At 40.4% G+C, this 25,326-nt stretch overlaps 1 protein-coding gene and 1 long non-coding RNA gene across 6 annotated transcripts in view; one reads left to right on the forward strand and one right to left on the reverse strand.

Annotated features, from left to right (window-relative positions):
- Positions 1 to 1,062: 1,062 nt before the first annotated feature.
- Positions 1,063 to 21,155, reverse strand: LOC308553976. The gene is made up of 3 exons (XR_013998324.1): positions 20,973 to 21,155; positions 2,095 to 2,167; positions 1,063 to 1,374 (listed from the first exon to the last, which is right to left on the reverse strand). It is a non-coding gene; the product is annotated as an uncharacterized lncRNA (long non-coding RNA).
- Positions 21,156 to 21,282: 127 nt separating this feature from the next.
- Positions 21,283 to 25,326, forward strand: part of SCAF11 (SR-related CTD associated factor 11) — a 69,213-nt gene continuing 65,169 nt past the window's right edge. For 4 of the 5 annotated variants that reach the window (XM_081130542.1, XM_081130544.1, XM_081130546.1 and 1 more), the window contains exon 1: positions 21,283 to 21,677. The gene's annotated coding sequence lies outside the window, so the exon portion shown is untranslated. The remainder of the gene's footprint in view (positions 21,678 to 25,326) is intronic. The other variant, XM_081130545.1, reaches the window with a different exon arrangement.

Here is a 25,326-nt window from a genome sequence, read left to right on the forward strand (position 1 = left end):
CAATCCGACTACCAAAGCGAGGATAGGAATTGAAAAGGAGAACCCAGCACACTCCCATACCATCAGCTCCAACACTGTCCCCACTCCTCCTGAAGAAATTCACAGACAGCTGCGAGTCCCGCTGTCTTCCTCTTTTAGAAGTACTCACCTGTGGTTTTTGGGCGAGGCATAATTGAGGGGGTTCTCAAAATTGAGGGGGTCTCTGAAGGTCAGCAGTACCTCTCTTTGGCAGTAGACATCCAGAAAACCCCTCTGCCTTTTTAGCAGCATTAAGCTACTGGTTCAACATTCCTACCTAGTGATACGACCACCAATATCAGCAGGCTTTGCCAGGAATCTGTCAGTGAACCCTATCCCCAGGAGAGGCACCGCACCTAAAAACTGAACGGGAATGATGCAGTCATGAGGTTTTAGTTCCTAGAACTCCAGTGGGGCTGAGTGAAAGGAGGTAATCGATATTGCCAGTAGTTTGGACTTGCCTTCCTTCCAAAGCACCCACCTGCTGGCTCCAGCCCAGCGCTCCAGCCACACACTGTGATATTCCACCTCCTCGTGTCATTGTGGCCAGCGGGGGACCTTCTTGTCAGTAGGTAAGTAGAGACTTAGACATGTTGGGCACATCTGCACCTCATGTGGCACGAGGCTACACCCCTATAGAAGAACACTAACAATGGGTGACAAAGGACACTGTCATGGGGAGAGGAGGGCTATTCTTGTCACCCTATGGTCCTTGGCCTTGCTTAACTAAAAGCCCATGATCAGTGATTTCCCAGGACAGGAGCTGGCAAAGTATGGCCTGTGGATTAAATCTGGGCTGCCACCCATTTTTGTACAGCCTACCAGCAAAGAATGCTGTTTACATTTTTTAATAGTTTAGGGAAAAAATCAAAACAATAGTAATGTTTCATGGCACACAAAAATTACATGAAATTAAAACTTCCATGTCCATAAATAAGGCTTTATTGGAACGTGGCCATGCTCATTCGTTTATATATTGCTTATGGTTGTTTTCATGTCACAATGGCAGAGTTGACCAGTTGCGACAGAGACCACATGGCTTTTTCTCTCCTAGCAGACCCCGCCTTGTCATTCATCACAGACTTCAGGAGCCCAGTTGGATGGGGCAAAGAATGTGCCCTAGAGCCGTGCAGAGAAGAATGAGGTGGGTTCCCATTGTGAAGGCCCTAACTGAAGGTTTTGGATTGAATCCATTCGGCCACAGGGAGCCTTTAAAGTTGGTGGCAGGATCAAAGCAGCGCATTCTGGAGACTTAACCCAGCATCAGTGGGCAGGAAGGACCGAATGAGAGGGGAATTCGGAAGTAGGAAGACCAGTGGTGAGGAACAGCAATTGAGGCCTGGAAGTAAGGAACATCTAAGAGGAAGAAGTGGTTACTGGTGGCATGCTGGGGACAGTGGCAGAGGGCAGCAGACAGGCTGCGATCAAAGCTGTGAGGACACAGTAGAATGAAGTCATGAGACACCAAGAGCCTGTGTCCACAGGGCACAGGAACATTGCTGAGGGCCGTCCGGTTTGCCACCTGGTAACCTTCTTAAGTAGATGCTCCTGCAGGGAACTTTACTTTTGCTTTCCACTAGCATCTTTACAATGCACCTTAGTACCTGGCAGATCATGGACACACAGCAAAGGGATGGAGACAGGAGGTAAGCAGTTTGAGATTAATGGGCATCATTGTATAAATTCAAGGGTAGAAATGGCTGGGGAACTCTTCGAGCCAATAAGTCTGCTCCTAATCTCCTTAAAGTAATAACACTTCTGCCCAGACACCTCTGGGCTGCTTGCCATACATTTCCACTAGATTGAAATTAACTGGTATGATCAGTGTTATTAAGGAAAGGAAATCATCATAATTTCCAAAGACAAGAAGGCTACATAATTGTTCCTATAAAATTATATCAGAAGATAAGCTATTATTTCTGCCCTGAAAAGTTCCATGAACAAATACGTTTACTAAGGAAAGGGGAGAACCACGAAGTTAATATTTTTTCAAAGGAAATACATTGCAAAAATGAAAATAACTATTCTGTTACTTGAATTTGATATATAGTTCTATTTACACTACTCAGAACTCACCTTCAGTTTGTGAATGTGCTAGTAATTGTAAGGTCCCAGTTAAACTCCGAGTTGAGGACTTTGGTGAAGTGAACTGTAGTGGAAAGAAGACTTGATTTTTATCTTTTACATTTTCATTTTACGGTGGATACATTTTTCTATAAGAATGGTTTAATAGCAGCATATATATTTGTAGTAGACATAGACAGGATTTTAAAATGACAATTCATTGTTGTAAAATAGTTGCACAGCACAAATTTGTAGATGTCTCTAAAATTTTGGTATATGTTTAATTTTCTCTTATCATTCTCAGATTTCTTATACTACTCTTAGTTCATCAGCTTCCTATTACAGAACTTACTCTCTCAAAATGGTTTTGGTTTTTGTTATGTTTTGTTGTTGTTGTTAATCCAAGGGAAGAAAGAAGAGACAGAAAGAGAAATAGAAAGACAGAGGCATGTATCTAAAAAACAAAACAAAAAAATTCCAGGGAAACAGATTTTTTACAGTTAAAGAAATAGTTTCAAAGAAATTACAAATATAACCTTACATTAGAAAGATCTGAAAAAAAGAAGTAAAATAATTCAAAGGAGAGCTTATAAAGCAACAGCAGGAGATAAAAAGTGAGCCAGCAAACCTTGGGAAAGAAATGCGAGAAAAATAAAAATGTCACAGAGATAAAAAGCTACTTTAGAAGCAATGAAAACAGAATAAACAAAATTTAAACACAGTTCTGGTGGATAGTATGCATAAGGAAATAAAGTAGAACAAATTACAGGGATAGCTCTTGTGAATGTGTTATGAGTGGTAGAAACAGCAGATGCAAAGCAGCTGTTACATGTGTTTCTGAAGAAGAAAAGCAATACAAGTAGAAAAAAACCCTAAAAAACCACTAATAATAAAAACAATAATTATAATAAGAGCTACTATTTACTTGAACATTTATTATGTGCCATGCACTGTTCTAAAAATTCTGAGGCTTATCTCATTTACTCCTCACAACAATCCTACTAGGTACTATTATCGTCCCCATTTTACAGATGAGAAAACTGAAGCAGAGAGAAGTTAAGTAACTTCCTTAAAGTCACACAGTTGGTGATAGGGCCAGGATTTAAAAACAGGCTGCTTGATTTAACAGTTTTATTGTTGTTGTTAATCCTCCCCCAAGGATATTTTTTCCATTGATTTTTTAATAGAGAGTGGAAGGGAGGGGGGGAGAGAGAGAGAGAAACATCAATGTGAGAGAGACACATTGATTGGTTTCCAAAGTCAGGTCAGTTCTTGCCCCCACTCCAACTCCTTGAAATAGTTAAGAAAATATTCTTTTCTCCTAGTCCGCCTTCCATCCTGGGATCCCCCAACCTCCTAAATGACTCTTAAAATTTGATACATTAAGGGTCACTCTCTGTCTTCCATGAGTTTTAACAGACACATCATGTTGTGCATTCACCATTACAGGGCCATGCAGAATATTTACCATCATAAAAAAAAATCTGTGCTGACCTATCAACCCTCCCCCTCCAAAAAACTTTGGCAACAACTGATCTGTTTACCATCTCTATAGGTTTGCCTTTTCCAGGATGTCATATAAATGGAATTCTGCATATGTAGCCTTTAGTTCAGTTTCTTTTTCTTAGCAATATGCAGTTAAGATTCGCCCATGTTTTTGCCTTGCTGATAGCTCATCCCTTTATATGACTGAATAGTATTCCACTGTATGGATGTACCGTAGTTTGTTTATGCTTTCACCTATTAAAGAATGTATCAATTGCCCCCAGTTTTGGTAATTATGGATCACCCTGCTATAAACATTTGCATGAAGGTTTTTTTGTGTACATAATTTTTCAAATAGGTTTGGTAAATACTTAGGAGCACAATTGCTCAATCATATGGTAAAATTATGTTCAGCTTCGTAAACTTTAATCTTTATTATTTTCTTCTTCTGCGTGCTTGGCCTAGATTGCTCTTCTTCTAGTCCTTAAGGTGGAAGGTCAGGTTATGAATCTGAGATCTTCCTTCTTTTTTAATGTAGTTGTCTACAGCTATTAATTTCCCTCTAGCTCTACTTTTACTGTATTCCATAAATTTGGATATGCTGTGTTTTCTTTCTTTTTCCCAGCTTTATTGAGATATAATCAATGTATAATATTGTGTAAGTTCAGGGTATACAATGTGTTGATTTGATACACTTATATATAATAAAATTATTGCCACCATAGCATTATTGCCATCATGTCACATAATTACCATTTATTATTTGCAGTAAGAACATTTAGGATCTACTCTCTTAGCAACTTTCAAGTATATAATACAGTGTAATTAACTTTAATCACCATGCTGTACATTAGATCCCAGAACTTATTTATAGTATAACTAGAAATGTGTACCCTTTGACCAACATCTTCCCATTTCCCCCACTCCCAGTCATTGTTGTGTTTTCATTTTAATTTGTTGCAAGATATTTTCTAATTTCTTTCCTGATTTCTTCTTTGACCACTGGTTGTTTAAGAGTGTGTTGTTTAATTTTCACATATTTGTGAATTATCTACACTTCCTTCTGTTATTGATATCTACATTCATTCCATCGCAGTTGGAGGAGCTAGATTGAATGATTTCTCTCACTTTAAATTTATTGAGACTTACTTGGTGGCATAACTTACGATCTATTATGTAGAATGTTCCATGTGTGCTTGATAAGAATATGCATTCTGTCGTTGGGTGGAGTCTTCTACATGTCTGTTAGGTCTGGTTATTTCAGCGTTGTGCAAGTCCTCTATTTACTTCATGATCTCCTGTCTAGTTGTTCTATTCATTATCGAAAGTGGGGTGTTGAAGTCTCCACTATTTTTTTTCAACTACCTGTTTCTTCCTTCAATTCTGTCTATCATATAATTTGGGGCTCTGTTGTTAGGTGCATATATACAGGGTGTCCCAAAAATGTATGCACTCTTTTACAGCTGATTGCTGTTAAATGAAAATCAAATGTACTTTAATAAATACTGCCTTTATAATTATTCAAAGCACTTGTTTACATTTCTTTGGGACACCATGTATTTATAGTTGTTACCTATTCCTGATGGATTCACCCTGTTATCAGTATATAATGTTCTTTGACTTTTGAATCAACTTTTTATTTAAAGCCTATTTGTTCTAATATTAGTATGGTCACCTAGCTCTCTTGATTATTACTTGCATAGCATAACCTTTTTCATCCTTTCGCTTTCGGTGTATTTGTGCTTAGATCTAAAATGAGTCTCTTATAGACAGCATATAGTTGGGTCATTTTAAAAATTCATTCTACTATCTCTTCCTTTTAATTGGAGAGTTTAATCCATTAACATTTAATTGATTACTGATGAGGAAGGAGTTACTGCTACCACTTTTCTATTTGTTTTCTATATGTCATATCTTTTTTGTTCCTCAATTCCTCTACTACTTCCTTATTTTGTGTTTCATAGATATTTTCTAGTGTACCATTTTTATTTCCTTCTCATTTATTTTACTGCATATTTTTAAGCTTTTTTCTTAATGATTACTTGGTAATTACAATTAACATTTTAATTTATAAGATTTTAATTCAAACCCAACTTAGTTTCAGTAGTATACAAAAACTTATTTTCTATGTAGCTCCTTCCCTTTATACTGTTATTGTCACAAAGTACGTCTTTATGTACTGTGTGTTTATTAATATATATATTTGTCATTATTGTTTGATACATTTGTCTTATATATCACATAGGAAAAAAGAGGAGTTACAGACCAAAAATACATTAATACTGACTTTATGTAGTTATCTTTACCAATGTTTCTATTTTTTCATGTGGACTTGAAGTACTGTTCAGTGTCCTTTCATTTCAGCCAGAATTCCTTTCAGCATTTCTTGTAGAGCAGGTCTATTAGTTCTCTCAGAGTTTATGTGGGTATGACTTAATTTCTCCAACTTGGAGGAATAGTTTTGCTGGATATAGAACTCTTGGTCATCTTAGGCTGCTAGGGCTACCGTAACAAAATACCACAGGCTGGATAGCTTAAACAACAGAAAGGTATTCTTCTCCCAGTTCTGGAGGCGATAAGTCCAAGGTCAAAGTGTCAGGCAGGGTTGGTTTTAGGCGAGGCTTCTCTCCTCAGCTTACAGACAACACCTTCTCACTATGTCTTCACATGCCTTTTCTCTGTATGTGCATGCCCTGAGACAGGTCTCTGGCATTTCTATCAGATTAGGGCCCATCCTTATGACGTTATTTATTCTCTCACTAAAATGAAGCACTTTTTTTTTTTATTAAGAGTTACTCTGCTTGTTGTAAGCTTTTCTTTAGATTCCAGAAATCCCCCATAAAGTTTATTGACAGTTTTTTCAGCTTGTTCATTACTGTGGAGGAATGGACATTTGGAGTTCTCTACTCTGCCATTTCACTGATCTCTCTTTTGTCCATTTTTAAATTGGTTTGTTCATTTTCTTCCTATTAAACTTTAAGAGTTCTTTGTATATTTTGGATATAAGTGATTTATCTGATATGTAAATTGCAAATATTTTCTCCCCTCTACTTGTCTTTTTATTCTTCTAACAGTGTCTTTTGCAGAACACACATTTTAAATTTTAATAAAGTCCAATATCCTTTTTTTTTTTCTTTCATGGATCATACTTTTGGTGTTCTATCTAAAACCTCTTTACCAACCTCAAATTCATGCAGATTTTCTCATATATTGTCTTCTATAAGTGTTATAGTTTTGCATTTTACATTTAGGTCTGTGAGCCACTTTGAGTTAAGTTTTGTGAAGAGTGTAAGGTCTGTGTCTACATTCATTTTTTTGCATGTATATGTCCAATTATTCCAGCAATATTTGTTGAAAAGACTATTCTTTCTCCATTGAACTGCCTTTGTACCGTCATCAAAAAAATCATTTGACTTGCCTGGCCGGGCGTGGCTGAGCAGTTGAACATAGACCTTGGATCCAGGAGATTGCAGTTCGATTCCCGGTCAGGGCACAGGCCTGGGTTGTGGGCTCGATCCCCAGTCGGGGGCGTGCAGGAGGCAGCCGATCAATGACTCTCATCATTGATGTTTCTCTCTCTCTCTCCCTCTCCCTTCCTCTCTCAGAAATCAATAAAGATACTTTTTTAAAAAAAAAAATTTGACCATATTTGTATCACTCTACTTCTGGGTTCTCGACTCTGTGTCATTGATCTATGCGTCTCTTATTTGCCAGAACCATGATACTGGATTATCGTAGCTTCACAGCAAGTCTTAAAAGAGGATAGTGTGAGTCCTCCAACTTTATTCTTCTCTTTCAGCTTTGTGTTGGCTCTTCTATGTTTAGACCTGTCTTTTTTACTTTAATTATTTTATTCAAACACACCGTAACAGAACCATTGCCAAGTACGGTGATTTTTAAAGTGTATAATATTAGGTACATGTGTTTGAGAAAGAGGAATAAAGGTGTTTCAAGGATCCCTTGCTAGGAAATCATGAAAAACAAGAGGAACATTTCTTGAAAAGACATAAGGGAGGGCAGGAAATTTACGAGGCTTGCTGTTCTAAACCACTGTGGGAAATGTGGAATTATTACCACTATCACCCTAGGTTCCATATGTTATTATCAGTCAAAAGATTTAGTTAGGTCCGTGCTTTCATATGTGGTTCTACTCACCAAAACCACTTATAATACCTTAATCATGACAAAGATCTAATTTCACTAGAATTAATACAAAATTTTCCAAATAAGCCTATCCTTTAAAAATAAAATAATGGAAAGTGTTAGAATTTTGATCTAAAAGTAGTATCTGTGACAAAAATCATACAAGAGATAGTCTATGACACCTCATACTAGTTTTTCCAATGAAGAAACTTTAAAATGAATCTGTTGCTAAATGAACAAGGGCCCTATACTTATTTCTGATATCTCTGAAAAACCTTGAGTAAATCTGAGAGCCACTGTGACATTGATTCTTTTCAAGGACTATAAAAGTTTCCTCAGCTTAAGGGGCCACTCAAGGCTGCCACAGAATTAATGTTCCCACAACCAAATGACTCAAAGTACTCAGAATGATAGATTTTCAAACAGGCAAGAAAGCTCAAGGAATTTCATTTTTATCACCATTTAAAAAGAAAGTTAATGCTCATTTCTTCCCCTAAGTAATATAAATTTTAGTGTCTTCTCTTTATTACTAAGTGTTTCAGAGTCTTCAGGAAGTGTTCAATGTTAGAACTAAAACAATATGGTGTTAAAATAATCCCTGGGAATTCCACTTGAAATAACTTGGTCTCTACTTAAGGATAACCATCTATCAATCTCTTCCAAAGGAGACAATATGGCAAAATAGCATTATATGTTCAATTATCTAACATCTCATTTCCTATTCCTCCAAAACACAGGAACTCTTTCTTAAAGCTCCTATAATGTTGGATGCTATTAAAATTTCTTTTGTGTGTTTTAATTGGGAAGGAACAAGTGTTAATGTTGGTGGTCTCTAAATTAGGGCTGCAGTTATTTTAAAATGTGTTTGGGAGTGGAGTGAATCATTCTTCAATTTCCTTAAAAAGAAACTAGGATGAGTCCTTTCTTTAATACAAATTAATACAAAACTCATTTTGAAAGTGGCATATTGTGACTTACAGACAATAAATACTGGCTTGCTTTGCCTGTTTTGACACTATCTGTAAGCCAGCATGAGTTTTACTTTACCCTCTTAGCAGCTGAGTAGATGTCAATTTAGCAAAGGTTCTTTTACATATTTGCCTCATTCACTCATTGATAACAACTTTAAGCTAAGAAAAAAAAAATCTGCTGCATATTACTAAGAGTAACAAGGACAGAAGGGGCTTACATGTCAATGGGTATTAATACAACAAAGCCAAATTTCACTGGGCATCACAAATTATGTCACATTTTTTATTAAGGCCCAAATTTTACTTCCTACTCATGGTGAGCCCTGGCAAAGTACCCCCTAAGTATTCCTAGGATGTCTCACTTGTCCTAAACTCCTCCTGTATCTGTTCCACTGGACTGCAAAAAAGAGAAACTCTCTCCTACTGCTCCATCCAGCAAAGCAATTCTTGGCTGAGGACTGCTGCTGCTCTGCTGAGCTCTGGTGGGAGCTCAGCACCGTCGCCCGCTGCCCCTCTGCGTTCATAGCTCCTCCCGCTGCTCTGGCAGGTGCAGCCGTTTCCAGAAACCACCACACTTAGCTCGTAAGGTGCCCAAACTGCACTGTCGTCCGTAGCAGGGGAGGCAAATGGCTCCACAGATTTCTAACTTACTCTCTGAGTGCAATGCCAAGATATTTGGACCCGGCGAGTTAAAGATTTTAGTCAAATCGTTCTTTTGGTTTTTACTTGAAGCCATTTAGTTTTCACTCCCTGGGACCCAAAATGTGTCCAGGGGACTAGACCCAAGACAGACTGAGTAATAACCACGAAGATGTATTCCAAATCCTTATTCCGCCAGCAGAAAATACAGCCAAAACTCAAGCCAAGAATCTTCTATGCTCAATTAGAGAGAAGCATGAACAAATTGGGTTTTTTTTCTTACTAAATTAGTACCATGGAAATATACAACACACTGGTAAAGGTAAAGATATAATAAAATTCAGACTACTTCAATATTGTAATATGTTGGTGTGTCAACCACTTAACTCTAGTATTAAGGTTAAATGGCAAAAGTATTAACAACTTATACAGCTACAATACTTTGTTAGTAAATACTCAATACAAAAGGAGGTATACTGTGACATCAGAAACAGAAAAGGGGGGAGTAAAGGGTGAAGTTTTGTATGCGATCAGAGTTGTCAGCATAAAATACACTGATACAGTATCTACAGAGTGGGGCAGAAGTAGGTTTACAGTTGTGAGTATGTGAAACACAGAGTTCATTCTTGTATTATTCTTTAATAACTGTTTTCCATACAAACACTGTAAAACTACTCTTGCCCCACCCTGTATATATTCACATTAAACCACATGAACACAACAGACACACACAGAACATTCTATCCGTCGTCGGCATTCTTCTCAAGCACACATGGCACATTCTCAAGGACAGAGCATATGACGGGTCATAAGGCAAGTCCTAGCAAATTTAAGAAGACTGAAGTCATACCAAGTGTCTTTCCCAGTCACAATGATATGAAACTAGAAATCAACTACAAGAAGAAAACTGAAAATTCACAAATACGTACAAATTAAACAAACTCTGAACAGCCAGTGGGTCAAAGAGAAATAAAAAGGGAAATTTTAAAAATCTTGTAACAAATAAAAATGGAAACAAAATACACCTAATGTTTTGAGATCCAGAAAAAGCAGTTCCAAGAGGGAAGTTTATAGCAAAATCAAACAAACAAGCAAACAAACTTACATTGGGGGGAAATATCAAAATAAATAACCTAACTTGACACCTCAAGGAACTAGAAGAAAAAAAAACAAAATAAGCCCAAAATTATCAGAAGGAAGGAAATAACTATGAGCAGAGCAGAAATAAATGAAATAGAGACCAGAAAAACAATAGGAAACATCAACAAAACAAAGACCTCTTTTTGTGAAAAGATAAACCCTTAGCTAAAAAATAGGAGATAAGACTCAAAGAAATGAAATCAGAAATAAAAGAGGGAACTAATAACTAATGTGACAGAAATACAGAGTGTGATAAGAGACTGCTAAGAACAATTGCCTGGCAACAATAAGATAAACTAGAAGGAATGGGTACATTTCTGCAAACATACAACCTACCAAAACTGAATCATGAAGAAATAGAAAATCTGGCCTGGCTGGTGTGGCTCAGTGGTTGACCAAGAGGTCACCGGTTCGATTCCTGGTCAGGGCACATGCCTGGGTTGTGGGCTTGATCCCCAGTAGGGGGCGTGCAGGAGGCAGCCGATCAATGTTTCTCTCTCATTAATGTTTCTATCTCTCCCTCTAAAAAAAAAATCAATAAAAACATATTTTAAAAAAAGAGAAAGATAAATCAATTGAAGTTGGAAATTAAACCCAGAAGTGACTAGAAATAAAGTAAATTACTGGAACTTTCAGAATCATGGGGAGATTCTAGATTTGCCCTCAGGACATAAAATATGAGTTTTAAGAGAAACTTTAGCTCTTATGGGAAGAGTAACCTCTATAAACATCAGGACTGTGTTCTTGTTGGTGGTAATGTGAGGGAATTGGCACTCTTATGCCCTGTGGTGTATGAGTATACTGGTGCAATGTGTCAACATGTTAAACATGCACACCCTTTAATGTAGCAAACCCACTCCAAAGGATAAATGCATGAAGATGTTCATCAGAGCATGTTTTGTAATATTGAAAGTAGGAAATACTCTATCTCCATCTATAAGCAAAGCTTTTCAACCCTAACCAACTCAGTCCCCTTTTTATAATAAATATTTTGTAATACTCCCTGTACAGCCCTGAAATGAAAGTCATAGATACCTACAACAAAATATACCTAACTATAATATAAGAGAGAAATAAAAGGAAAGTGATTTGTAACAAAATAGTATCTATTTCAATATATAAATACTCTAGACACAAAACATACTCTAGGGGGCAATACCACACAGTTAAGAACTTGATCCACAGCAAAGTGGTTAAATAATTTATGATATATCCAAACAAAGAAATGATATAAATCTAGATTCATTAACAAACATATCATTGAATCAAAAAGCAGGTTGTAAAACAGCATTGCATTGATAGTTTTATATATGTAAATATATAGAAAAAGGTCTAAAATGATGCTCACTAGAATGTTATGATTTGACAGGAATTGCCCCTAATCATGAGATTTGTAAAGATATTTGCTTTTTAAAAAATGCATTTATATATTTGAATTTTCTTGTCTATGTAAACATTTAAAAGTTGATAGCAAAATCCAATGGGAGCCCTGCCGGGTGTGGCTCAGCGGTTGAGCACCAACCTAGGATCCAGGCGATCAGGGTTTGATTCCCGGTCAGGGCCCACGCCCAGGTTGCAGGCTCAATCCCCAGTCGGGGGTGTGCAGGAGGCAGCCGATCAATGACTCTCTCATCATTGATGTTTCTATCTCTCTCTCCCTCTCTTTTCCTCTCTCTGAAATCAATAAAGATATATTAAAAAAATAATTAAAAAATCCACTGGGAGAATCACAACACAGATTCCCAGGGGTCTGGAGTGAGATTATGGCATCTGTAGTGGAGACATATATACCTTTTATAGAATAGTTCCTGGCCTTTCCCAGGCAGCTGCCAAAGATGATGGAGGTACACGGATAGCCAAGGCCATCTGGTGAGTTGTTGGTGATGATCATGGCCAAGTAATACTGCCAGGCAGGAGGATGGTGGACATGTGCTGCAAGGGCATCCACTTCTCTGGCATTTTCTACAGAAACAAGTTGCAGTACCTGGTCTTCTTCCACAATCACACTAACTCATTCTGTGAGCTCCACCAAAGACCTATGGACTCCTGGTCTGAGTCCAACAAAGACTATATTTCTCATGCTTGGCCTCCCTCCTTCCAGACCAAAAGGAGGCAGTCCCAATGTCCAAGTGCCACAGGTAACCACTTAGTAGAGGCCCTGAAAAACAGCAGTGAGGGGAATACCTCTAAGAGGGCAGAGTTTTGGCTTGTGCATCTGGTCATTTACTTTGCGGGGAAAGTATGGGCACTGGCAAAAGTCTTGTCTGCTTGGTCAGAGTCTGGAGGGAGAAAGAGGAATAAAGAGCTCGGGGAAAGAATGAATCTATAAAAGTGGACATGAAATGTTAAGATCTTTGTTTCACATGTAATGCCCAACAGAGAGCATGCATCACAGAAGAGGCACTGAACAGCTAGAAAACCCGTCTATACACCAGTCTCTGCCATGGTCTACACCACTGTTAGTCCAATAGGCACAAGATGAAAATGGGGGCAGGAATGGAAGTTATACTTGAGACCAATGTCATGGGAGCCCACTTACCAAGGCTTATTTATCTACTGCCACTGTCAAATATCCAACCTGCCAGTAACAGAGACCAACGCTTGGCCCCCACTATGGCACCAACCCTTTGGAAGACCTACCCTCTACCTGGCTGCAAATTGTCTGCAATGGACTCATTCCATCTGGAAGTAGCATCAATCTATCTTACTGGAATTTAAACATATTCCAAGTTTATGCCTGAAAGGTCTCAGCCAGTACCACTGAAGGATTAAAATATCTGATCTGCCAACCAGGGAGTTGGTGCAGCAATGGGCATGTGACCATGAGACCCAGTGATCTGCTCACATACTGCACCACCTAGACAAATGAGTAGACCGGTAGAGCATGGGAATGACCTGTTGAAGATTCAGCTAAGGTACTAGGTTGCAAAGGATACCTTGTGAGAAGGGCACGCAGCATCCTCTAGGGCTCAGGTGTACTCTGATTTGATCTTCATTATATGGTACAGGGTCCCTAATAGAGGGAATACCTGGGTCCAGTAGCTGAAGGGTGGAAGTAGGAGTATCTAATACTGCTTCCAAGTGATCCACTTGGGGAATTTTTAAACTTCTTTCTTCAGAGGTTAAAGATTTTGGCGACTAGAGGGGAATTACTTCCACTAGGGGACACGGGAAGAGTCCAGTTAAACCCAGCTGCTGCCTGGTCACTTCAGGCTCCTCATCCCAGAAACCAGCAGGCCAAGATAACTGATCCTGATCTTCAGTAGCGTAGCTGTTTCACAGTAGGGGAAGGGAAGAATATGTTTGATACTCCGGTAATCCACTTAGGTATCTTGTTTTTCACCTGCCCAATTTAAATGGTACATGGACAAGTAGAGCAGCCACAACTTGAGAAGGACCTGGTGATGACGGGCTCAGGCCCCTCAGCGAAGAGGGTCTGGGTCATTGCGCTAAGCTCCTAGACCAGCAGAGGAGGAGGGGAATCTAGGGTGGGTGGCAGAGGAAGGATATCATCAGCTTCAATTATAGCCCCAAGAGCAACTTCAAGGGCTATAGTTAACTTTCCAGGATGTTTCTCCAGGAAAAGAGGCCCAAAAGAATCCTAAAGGAGCTGCTCCTAGACCTGGGTGGACAGTCGTGGATATCATGGTGCATTGCAGAGATCTTCCCAAGCAGGACTGAGGCAGTCACTCCGCCAGCTTCTGGAAACATTTCAACGGACTCCTCCAGAACTTACCCTTGGCTCAAGAAGGCCACCTTACCTTTCAGGGTTTGGCCAAACTGACTCTTATGGAAGCGGCATAAAGTCTTCAGAGCTTCCTGTGGGTGAGGCGTTTGTCGGACTGCGTCACAGTTCAGTGTCTTCCTCTGCCTAATCCTGCTTCCTTTACTCTTTCCATAGGTGGATCCCAAGAGCTCTCCCCGATGAAATGTCTGCACCCCAATTTTCACCTCAAAGTACATTTCCCAGAGAACTCAATCTGTGATAGGTGCCCTTCCCTGTGTTTCTTATAACTGTTAGGACATTTTGTATTTTAAGTTTTAAAAAATTCAAAATTGCTTAAATAAGGAAGGGAATTTATTGGCTCACATAACTGGGCAAAATATCAGGACTGATTTGATTCGGTGGCTTCCTGATGTCAAGGACCCAACTTTGCACCATTTCTCTGTTCTGTCTTCCACAGAAGCAGCATTATTCTAAAGCTAACTTTGTTCACCATGACAGTAGCTACAGTGATTCCATAGTTTATATTCTCAGCCTTCACCACCCAAATGGAAAGAGAGCAGGCTTTTAGCAGCTTTGTTTGAAGAACAAGGCAAATCTTTCTCAGAGTTACTGGCTCTTGACTTTCACAACCACATGGATGCCACACAAGGGGGGTGGGGGATGGAAGGGATGTTGTGGAGACAAACTATCAATTTGCTAGGGCTGCTATAACAGTACCACAGACTGGGTGCTAAACCAAGAGAAATATATTTTCTCACAGTTCTGGGGGCTAGAAGCCTGAGATCAAGGTATTGGCAGGGTTGTTTCTCCTGAGGCCTCTCTCCTTGGCTTAATCACCTTCTCCTTGTGCCTTCACAATGTCTTCCTTCTGTGGGCACACAAGTCTGTGTCCTAATCTCCTCTTGTTATAAGGACACCAGTTATACTGGATTAGGGCCTATCCTAAAGGCCTTATTTGAAGTTAATTACCTTTTTAAAGGCCTTATCTCCAAATACAATTACATTCAGAGGTACTGAAGGGTTAGGACTTCAACACATGAATTTTGGGGAAGGGAACACAATTCAGCCCACAACACAAACTCAACATCAGCACCTAGTACATATTAAAATTATGTTCGTTTGCTTGACTGTTGCTCTAAATTGTAAATTCCTTAAGGGCAAGGACAATATCTTATTTGTCTTTATACCATAAGAGCCTAGCACAGAGTCTGGTACACAGTAAGCAGTCAACACAAGGTGACAATGGCTTCTTGAGGACTGTAAAGACTTCACTGTATGAGGCAAGTATGAGATCACTGGTGACTTTTTCCAGGAGCAGTTTCAATAAAGTGGTAGCAACATAAGCCTCATTACAGTGGGTTTAAGAATGAATGGACAGGTTTTATAATATAAAAATGAAAACTTTCTTATGACAAAAGCCACTGTAAGCAAACTCAAAAGATGATTATGAAAAAGGGTACCTACGTATATGGAACACCAAGAGTTAAGAGCTCTAACATCAAAGGGATCCTATAAAAAGATGAGAAAAAGATGAAGACAAACAACTTAATATAAAAACATACAAAAGCTATAAACGGCCCAAAAATATATGAAAAGAAGTTCAACCGCACCAGTAGTCAGGGAAACACTAATTAAAATAACAGTGAGGTAGCATTTAATGCATATTACACTAACAAAAATTTAAAATTCATGCTTCAATTCTGGCAAGAGATACAGAAAGACATTCTTTACCTCTAATTAGAGTGTAAACTGCAATAATTTTAGAGGTAATCTGACAATGTGTTACTCAAGACATCTTTGTCTACAAGCAACAGAAAACCCAACTCAACCCTCCCCTCTAAAAGTCATTTATAAAGTCAAAACAACTGAAAATACAGACATAGATGAATCAAATCTACCTAAATGTTATCATTAGAATCTAGTGTCTTTCCTTGTCTTAGTTCTGCCTTCCTCTGAGTGGAAGTCATTTTCAGTAAAGGTCTCTCTTCATGAAAAGAGCTAACATACTTCCAACAACAAGTCCAGCAGAGAGGAAAAGTCCTTGATCTAATTTTTATTGGCCTGCATTGAGTCATGTGCCCATCCCTGAACTACAACAAATTATAATTAGTGGGATATTATTCTCTTATTGACCAAATATAAAAGCCAGGGGAGGAGCCAACACCATTTGTAACCCCATGAGTTAAAAGGGCGAGTAATTCACCTAAAGAAAACTGAGGTGACATTACCCAGAAAAAGAGATGAATGTGAATGCTGGATGGCAGAACAAAACAAAACAATATATACCTTCTACAGGAAGTACCTATTAAAATAAAAAATGTACATCTGTTGTTCAACAATCTCACTCTAAGGATTCAATTCTATAGAAAACTGCACAATTTTAAAAAGATACATGTATAAGAAAAGTTATTCCAGCATTACCTATAATGGCACAAAATCTGGACATATCTGCATTATCAATTAATAACGGAATGGCTTAAAATTATGGTATATTAATACTATATAAAGTTGTGCAGCTAGTTAAAAGATTAAACTAGGTAAGACTATCCATGCTAAACTGTTCAGTAAGAAAAAGAAAGTTGCAGAAAAATATATATGGTTGATTTGTTAATTGTAAAAATAAAAATTGAAACCTCTATTTACATGTGCTTCTATAACTATTGGAAAAAGTATGGAGAGAAACATCGATCTTTTAAAATGGGTTTTATCTAGGATTGGGACGGGGAGCTGGAAACTGTATTTTTCTTTCTGTACTTTTGAATATACTTTATATATTTCTGCGTTGAATAGGTAAATGAATGCTTATTACCTTTTAAAAAAGTGAACAGAAAGTGAAATGAGGAAGCAGTCTTAAACTGTAAACTATTTTTAGATTTGGCGAGAAGAGAGATAAATTAATCTCCAGTAAAGAACAGATTGAAAATATTGAAAACAGCATAACCCACGGAGCAGGCCCTGAGGGGATGGAGGGGATCTGTATCAAGCAGAATCCCAAATGTACCAGGGCTGTGACAGCCTCACTGTTCCGCAGGGAAAGGCAAATAAACAGAGTAGTTCATAAAATTTAGTTTTTGGTGTTGCAAATGCATTTCCTTTAGGAAATCATGGTGATAATAGAAGGGAGGGCTGTAAAATGTATACTATTATTTGTCAAAGTTAAAAAGCTAGTAGCCCTATGTCAGTTCCCCAACTGTCAGAAATGTTAATGGTCCGTAAATCCCAAAGTTTAGAAGAAACAGATTTACAGCACAAGTAGAAAGCTAAGCCTTAGAGAGAGGAGCATTAGTTCTTCCTGTGGGATGGAGGTAAACAAGTGTGTGTGGATATAAACAGTTACAGACAGACTTGGCAGGTATAGGGAAAGAAGCTGAGGACGTTATTTCCTATAAAGACTGTGTGCTAAGATCTCTTGCTGGATTCGGGGTTGAAGGGCTCAGCAGGAGTGACTGTGTGATTGAGACTTGAGAGGAGTGGTGAAAAATGTGGAAGAGGTGCTGTGGGGAATGGGTGGCCAATCTGAGGGAAACTGGAATTTTCAAATGTAGAATAATACCCGACTATTCAGTTGACTCTTGAACAACATGTGTGTGTGAGGGGGGGTTAGAGGCGCCCCCATCCCTCACTCCCCGCCCCAGGAAGTTGAAAACCTGTGTATAAGTTTTAACTTCCCCAAAACTTAACTACCAATAGCCTACTGTTGACCAGAAGCTTTACCGATAACATAAACAGCCAATTAACACATATTTTGATGTTTATATGTATTATATACTGTCTTCTTACAATAAAGTAAGCTAGAGAAAAGGAAATATTAAGAAAATCATAAGGAAAATACATTTATAGTACTGCATATATGTTGGAAAAAAAATCTGTATATAAATGGACCAGTGCAGTTCAAGGGTCAACTGTATTGTGTTCAGATTTGCTTTTATGAGATTGTCCTTGGTCCTTTTTATAGCCTCTCCTTCATTTGACATTCCCTACCCCACTCAGTACTTTGTTTTTGTTCCTTTTATAACATTTATATCATCCTAGCTTGTTTTTGCACTTATCTGTACCCACCAAACTGTCTTTGAAACAATGTTCATTCATCTATAATCACCTCCCAGCACCTCCCAGATAGTAGACACCCAATTGATTGTTGCTGAAATAAATTTAATTCCACATAGAAAGCAACTGGATAACAATCAGTATCATCCTGATTAAAATTCTTCACAGTTGTGAAAACTGAAACCATTGTCTTTTTTAAATTCCTGTAAATTAGCTTTCCCTAATAGCATGCATTTTTCATTCCTTACTAAGATACTGTCGATTTGGTTGTTTTGCTTGTAAGAGTCTTAAACTGTACATCCTTTGAATTAGTACACTTCTGCTATAAAAATGCCACAGGGGTCATTAAAATAAAAACTTCCATTGTAATAGATATGGAAACCGAGGACCAGAAAAATTAGGTGATTTGTTCAAAACTGCAAAGGTCTTAAATGACAGAGTCCATATTAGAAACACGTTTCCCACTTAATCCAATGTCTTTATACCGTGATTCCCCCTCTTAATTTGAATTTTATTTTGTATTCAATTCATAATGGTAAATTAAAAATAGCAGTTATTTCTGATAAAGCTTTGTTGAAATCAATACACTGATTACCCTTCATTTTTGAAGATGCCACTATAGGTTTTGGTTGCTCTGTGACAGATTTGATATTTTAAGTGTCAGTGAAAGTACAACACACCAACTGCACATTCAGCTGAATGCTGTTTTATGATGCGTATCATTTGTGTTTTTAATGGTTATAATCAAATCTAAACTGTTGACGGTGATGGTTGGTATATCAATCTTTACTCCTCCATTTTATGGTTCATATTTTATTTAAAATTCTGTATCTATTATAAATAAAAAATATTGAAACAACAGTGAGAATAATAAATCTTCATCATGCAAACATAATTAGAAGGATGCTGCATGTACAGAAATATACATGGTCTTTTCCCTGGGGAGGCAAGAGATGGCCTATTACAAACCACCACCTTCTTCTATTTGCACATGAAAGTAGAAACCATTAGCACATTATCATCAAGAGCATTTTTCTTTTAAAACATGCTCACATAATACCTAGGAGGCCAACTGTAAAAAGTGAAAAAGTGATGACCTGCCAGTGAATGAATATATGAAAAGATTTGTATTGTTCAGTTTTGCTGAAATGGTATAGTTATTGTTCATTTAAAAATTATAGTTTTTTATTTGGCAAATGTTATCATTTGACCTTTAATTAAGTTTTATGAGAAGCCCTGGCCAGTGTGGCCTGTGCACCAAAAGGCTGCTCCTTTGATCCCTGGTCTGGGCACATGCCTGGCTTGGGGGCTCCATCTGAGTAGGAGGCATGCAGGAGGCAGTAGATTGACCGGATTGATGTTCCCTTGTCACATCAATGTTTCTCTTTCTTCCTCTCCCTTCCTCTCTAAATATCAATATATATATATATATTTTTTAATTTAGGAGAGAACATTTCCCTCCAAACAAATAGATTTTTATATAAAATACTCACAGAAGAAATGTTGCAACAGAAGTCAGTCTATCTGGAGTTACACTCCTAAAGGTCTGATTCCCTAGGGTGACACATGTATCCATAACAATGCTACACCTTATCGTGTTGGATCGCTCATAACAGTGTGGTTCTATGCTATAATTCTTTGAACAAAGTTTTCAGTGATTGTATTAATCATCCTTGAAAACATTTTTTATAATGTACTGCTTGCTCTTGGAGCGACAGGGAAAGGCCCTCCATAAGAATTTCCTTCGGCCATCAGAAGCCTTTTAACTCCTCTAGATCACTGTTCCTTCAGATGCTCCAAACACACTGAAGCCCATCTAAATGCGCAAACTTCATATCAAAAACGATACATTGTAAAACTCCAAAGACTTTGAAATAGAAAGAGACAAGGCTGCCATTCATATATCCCTTCAGCAACTATTTACCAAGTCCTTACTGAGTGACGGGCACTGTGCCAGGTGCTGTTACAAAAGTGATGAGACATTGTTCCAGTGCTCACAGTGTGAGGCAGACGCTGAGCAGACCCACCACCACCATGTAGAGATGACAGTGCGGGAGAGGCCGCAGGGAGCAGGGGACAGGGCACCCAGCCTGGTTTGGGCGAGCGCGGGCCGAGAGGTGCCTAGGGGGCGGGGCTTGAGGAAAGTCACCTGGGGCGGGGCTCGGGGAGGCTGGGGGAGAGCGGCGCGCGGCGGGGAGTCGGGGCCCGGCGGCCCCCGGGGCGCGCGGCGAGGCCGGCTGCGGCTGGACCGCTGCGGAAGCCACGTGGCGGGGGGCCCGGGGCCGGCCGTCCCGCGGGGGCTGTTAGCTGGACGATGGCGTGGGCCGGGGGGCTGCCTGGACCACCGCTAGAAGGGGTGGACACCGAGGGCAGGAGCTTGAAGAAATTGTCCAGAAGAGAAAACATGCGTGTAAAAGAGGCAGTGACTCTGACAGAGTCTGGGAGGTACTTCCGAGGTAAGACAAAAGATTTGACAGCCCGACGGGGAAGCGATAGGCAAGGGCACACACGTCCCATACCGCAGGCTCCGACAAATTACTGGAGGAACGAGCACGTCGCTAGGAAACCTCCACTCGGAAATTTTTTAAATGCCCGACAGCTGGGAAGAACGAGGTAGGCTCCCAAGTTACGGACACTTCAACCTTTCCGCAGGATGTATTTCAGGTGGGCAACGCAGCCGGGTAAAAACTCAATCCACCGCCAAGCAACATATTAACAGTCTTTTAACGACGGATTACCATAAAAATAGGACAGCAAAGACAGCGCTAAACTCCCTCAGATCCAGGTCCCCACGAGCCTCCTTCATTGTCTTCTGCTACTTGTGAGAACAGCGGCCAAAGCGGCGCGTACTCCAGCGCTCCACGCAAGGCGCATGCGCACATCCCGCTGCAAGGGGAGGAGGGCGGGACCGGGAGAATGTTTCCCAGAAGTCCTCGCCCCTGCCGCCTTTCCCCCTCCACCTCGCCAGCCGCGTGACGTGACTCCGCCCGCCACGTTCCTCTGTCGCAAAAGGTGGTTTGCTAGCACCCCCCTGCGGTGCCGTGCAGCTCTGCAGCGGTGCACGCGGAGCCCGAGCGAGCGGGGAGCGTGCAGCTGGTCCGGCCGCCGCCGTCGTCACCGTAGCGTGTCGACTAGTGGCGGCGCGGCGGAGCTGAGCCGAGGGAGGGAGGGGTAGAGGGGCCCCGAAGGGAGGGAGGAGGCCAGGCGAGGCGGGGGGAGGGGGAGCAGCGGTGGCGCAAGCCGCGCGGAGCAGCTCAGCTCGGGTCCGCTCCCTTCCCTGCCGCCGCCTCCCGACCCCGCCGACGGAGCCAGCGCCCCGGGGACCCCCGGAACATCTCACAGCGGACGAAGGCGTCCCTGTTGGGGAACTTGGCGGCGGCGTGACGGGGACCTAGGGATCTGCAGTGGGGCCGCCGGAGCAAGCGCCTCGACCTCGGCCTGAGGTAAACACGGGCCGACCTCGGGTGGATGGACCTCGCGCAGCTGTCGGGGCGCGGTGGGGGTTCCAGGCTGGCGACGGGGGGGGGCGGACAAAGTTTCGGGACCTCGCGCGGCCCAGGCGGCGTCCTGCGCGTGCAGGAAAGTTGGAGCCGCGTCTCGAGGCGGGGGGGGGAGCAGCGACGAGAAGGGTTCCGCTGCCCCGGAGGAGGCCCGGCCCCGGCGGCCGCCGCCTCGCTGTCGGCGCCCTGTCCCATTTCCTCCTTGTGGCCTACCCGCCTCCCTCCCTCCGCCGCGGCCGGCCCAGCGCGTCGCCGCCGAGCGCGGGATAGGGGTGGGGGCGTGCGGGCGGGAGGCCCCGCGGCGGGCCCCACACGTAGGGCCCCTCCCTGCGGTGGGAACGTGTCCCGCCGGGCTTCCGGGAGCTCCCCGACCCCGGTGTCCGCTCGACTCGGGAGACTTTGCTTTTGTCGGTGGCGTCGGAGCCCGCTAGTGAAACCAAACTTTACTGCGCCGTGACCTCCAGCGCACGGATGGGGAAGGGCCGGCGCTTCCTTCGAGCGTCGGCGTCCACCCCAGGCTCTGAATTTCAAACTGTTCTCCGACCCCCAAAGTTTAAAACCCGTTTGTTTCCTGGGCTGACTACAAAAGGGCCGGGAGGTCTCAACTTAGCGTGAGCCGTCGCTCCTCCTCCGACCTGGGGATTCGGAGCCGCGGGAGACGCTCAGGTTGCTGGCGGGCTGGCCACCGACACACGTTTTGAAAACTTATTTTAAAAAAGTAAACGTCCTTTTTTGAGGAGTTGATTAAAACCTGCACAGATTCACATGTTGAACCTTAAAATACTCCCGATATATTTCTATACCGCATTACTAATGTACAATGTCTCCGAGTTGAGCGTTTTTCATTCATTTTGGATTACATTTTCACGATCGTCTTTATCATACTGCCAGTGAACTGAGATATTTAAGCGAACATGGTCAGAAAGGTTTAATTAGCTAGTAGATGCTGATCTTAACATTTTTCCCCAATTTGGGAATTTTCACGGAATTTTGGAAAGAGCATGTTATAAAGTATTTTTCAATTTTTAAAAGAAAAGTTAATTCATACAAGTGACTACTTAGCTTGGCAGCTGAATATTGAGGGCAAAATATTCTTAAGTAACAGGTGGTGTTTGTATTTTACTGGTAATAGTATTAAATTTTTCATGTATAATGAAGTTTCCTGATCATTGCTTTCTCTTTCCTGTTTCTTTGGCAGTTGGCTTCATCATCTCACTTTTTTGTTATTGGTTAAAAGCTGCAATAAAATGTTTGTGGGACTTTTGTTTCGTCGTTTTAATTTATTGGGCAAAAGGAATGAAATTTTGAAATTGTCTTTGGATTTTTTGGTTTCATATTGCCATACCAAAGATAATCTGAATTTACTTTATATTGTTTTTCTGCACTATAAGAGGTTTTTTTTAATTAGCAATTCTTATTGTTGCTGCACTTTTTCGCTTTTTTGTGTGTGCTTGCAAGTATATCAATCACTTCGTTTCGCATTCAAATAGCGACCCTTTTGCCTGAGAATTTGAGTTACATTTTGAGATTTAGTGGGGCAACATTTGGTTGGTTGCTTACTCTTGGTGTACTCATGCTGTAAAGACATTCTTTAGTACGTCAGGGGGGAAGAAAACTGCAGAGGAAAATAAAAAAATATTCCTAATGTATTGGGGAAAATTTTTAAGGGGAATTTTTTTATATGTTTTTCAGTGATGGTAAAGGGGTTCTTGGGTTAAGACTGAATGAAACTCTTCAGGGGTCACTCACTCACTTCCCCAACATTCTCTGGGCCCTAACCAATGCTTAGGCAATTTTCTTGAAAAAGCTGTGCTGGTAATTAGCGGAGAGAGAGGATCAGTGCCATTATATGATATCATTGATTCACCATCAGTAGCATCTTTTAGTAATAAGTAAGAGTGTTCAATATTATACTACTCATCAACCTAATACTGAACTCAAGAGAATAAGAGAGTAGCAGACATAAAAGTAATACAAGGTTATCCTTTTTTAGGATGTTCATTCATTGTAACTTTTTTAGCAAGCTTTGCCACGCTTGCCCTTGTCTTTTGGTGATGTAAATTGTATCTTGACTCATGAAATGAAGCTTAAAACCTGCATTCTTAATTATGTCCTCTGTCCTGAAGAATAAAATAATAGCCTTGCACCTTATCTTGATAACTGTTAGTAGCATAGAGTAGAGCCCAGAGTTAAAATGCCCAGTATCATCTGTTGCTGTTCCCAAGAACAAACTCATCTTTGCATTGTCCTTATAGTTTTTTGTGTTTTTTTTTTTAAGTTGTGGCTTTGTTAATTACTAGTACTTAGGCACATAAAGTTTCAATATAAAATGTGAAAACACTATCATCATTTCTCCCTTACAAAATAGCTTCCTAAAAAGTCTCACTGGCCTTTGTTCACCTATAGTCTCAACAGCGAGAGTTATCCTGTTAAAATTTGTCAGTCTTGTCATTTCTCAAATGGCTTCCCTTCTCAACCACAGTAAAACTCATTATCCTTTGAGCTGGAAACATTTTAAGAACATTAACAGTAGTAATTATAGTTTGAAACTTTAGACTATGCAAGTCTCAGTTTTTGCATGAACTACTAAGTTACATCAATCCATGCTTTACGTTCAGTGGGGGGGGGGGTCCACATTTTTAGAGGAGAGTATGACAGAATGTGACCTTGAAACAGATATGTAAGACTAGAAGGAAGTAAGAATGCTTAGCTAAGAGTAGAGAATGGTATAACTAACTTACTGTTTAAAATGTTTAGAAGCCAAACTAGATTGAATTTTGATAGTCCCAGAAGGCAGAACTAGTATTGTGGTGCTATGTATTGAAAGGGAGGAGAGGAGGTAAGAATGGATGTGGGAAAATCAGCTTGGATTAGGATGAGAAATGTGGAGATGGGCAACAGTGAATAGGATTTGTGATCAATAGGTCTCAGTTGATGGATCGGAGGGAGGGAGAGAAAAATTTCAAAGATGGCTTCTGAGTTAAACAACCGGGATGGTGGTGGTACCAAATAAGAGCCATGGTTCTTTTGATTCTGACATTGGGTTTGACCATGCCTTTGGAACTTTCAGGGTGAAATGATTGTAGGCAATTAGATACATGGTTCTAAAATTCAGAATAGAGGAAGGTTTGGAAATAGAAAGTTCAAGTCACTTACATAGGTAGTTGAAACTATATAGGTGGAATTGCCTAGGGAAGGGGATATAACTTGGAAAAAAAGAGATGCTAGAATGGAATCATAATGGCTTCTAACATAAAAAAAAGTTTGCTGGAGCAATATGAGCTCCCAAAGAATACTGTGAAAGTCAGAGAAGTAGGAAGATGAGTGGTATTACAGACACCAAAGGATAGAGTATGGGCATATCTCATTTTATTGTGCTTTGCTTTATTGCACTTCACAGTTGTTCTTTACAAATTGAAGAAAAAGATCCTCCACCCACAAAACGATTATGACTTTCTTTATTGCTGTGGTCAGGAACCAAACCCACAAACCTCCAAGGTAGGCCTGTGTTTCAAGGGGGGAGTAGTCAGTAGGGTCAGTGTTGACCTTTTGAATAAGCAGGATAGTAAGATTAGGAAATTATCCACCCGCA

This window comes from Miniopterus schreibersii (genome assembly GCF_964146895.1).
Source record: "Miniopterus schreibersii genome assembly, chromosome: 2".
Classification (NCBI taxonomy): domain Eukaryota; kingdom Metazoa; phylum Chordata; class Mammalia; order Chiroptera; family Miniopteridae; genus Miniopterus; species Miniopterus schreibersii.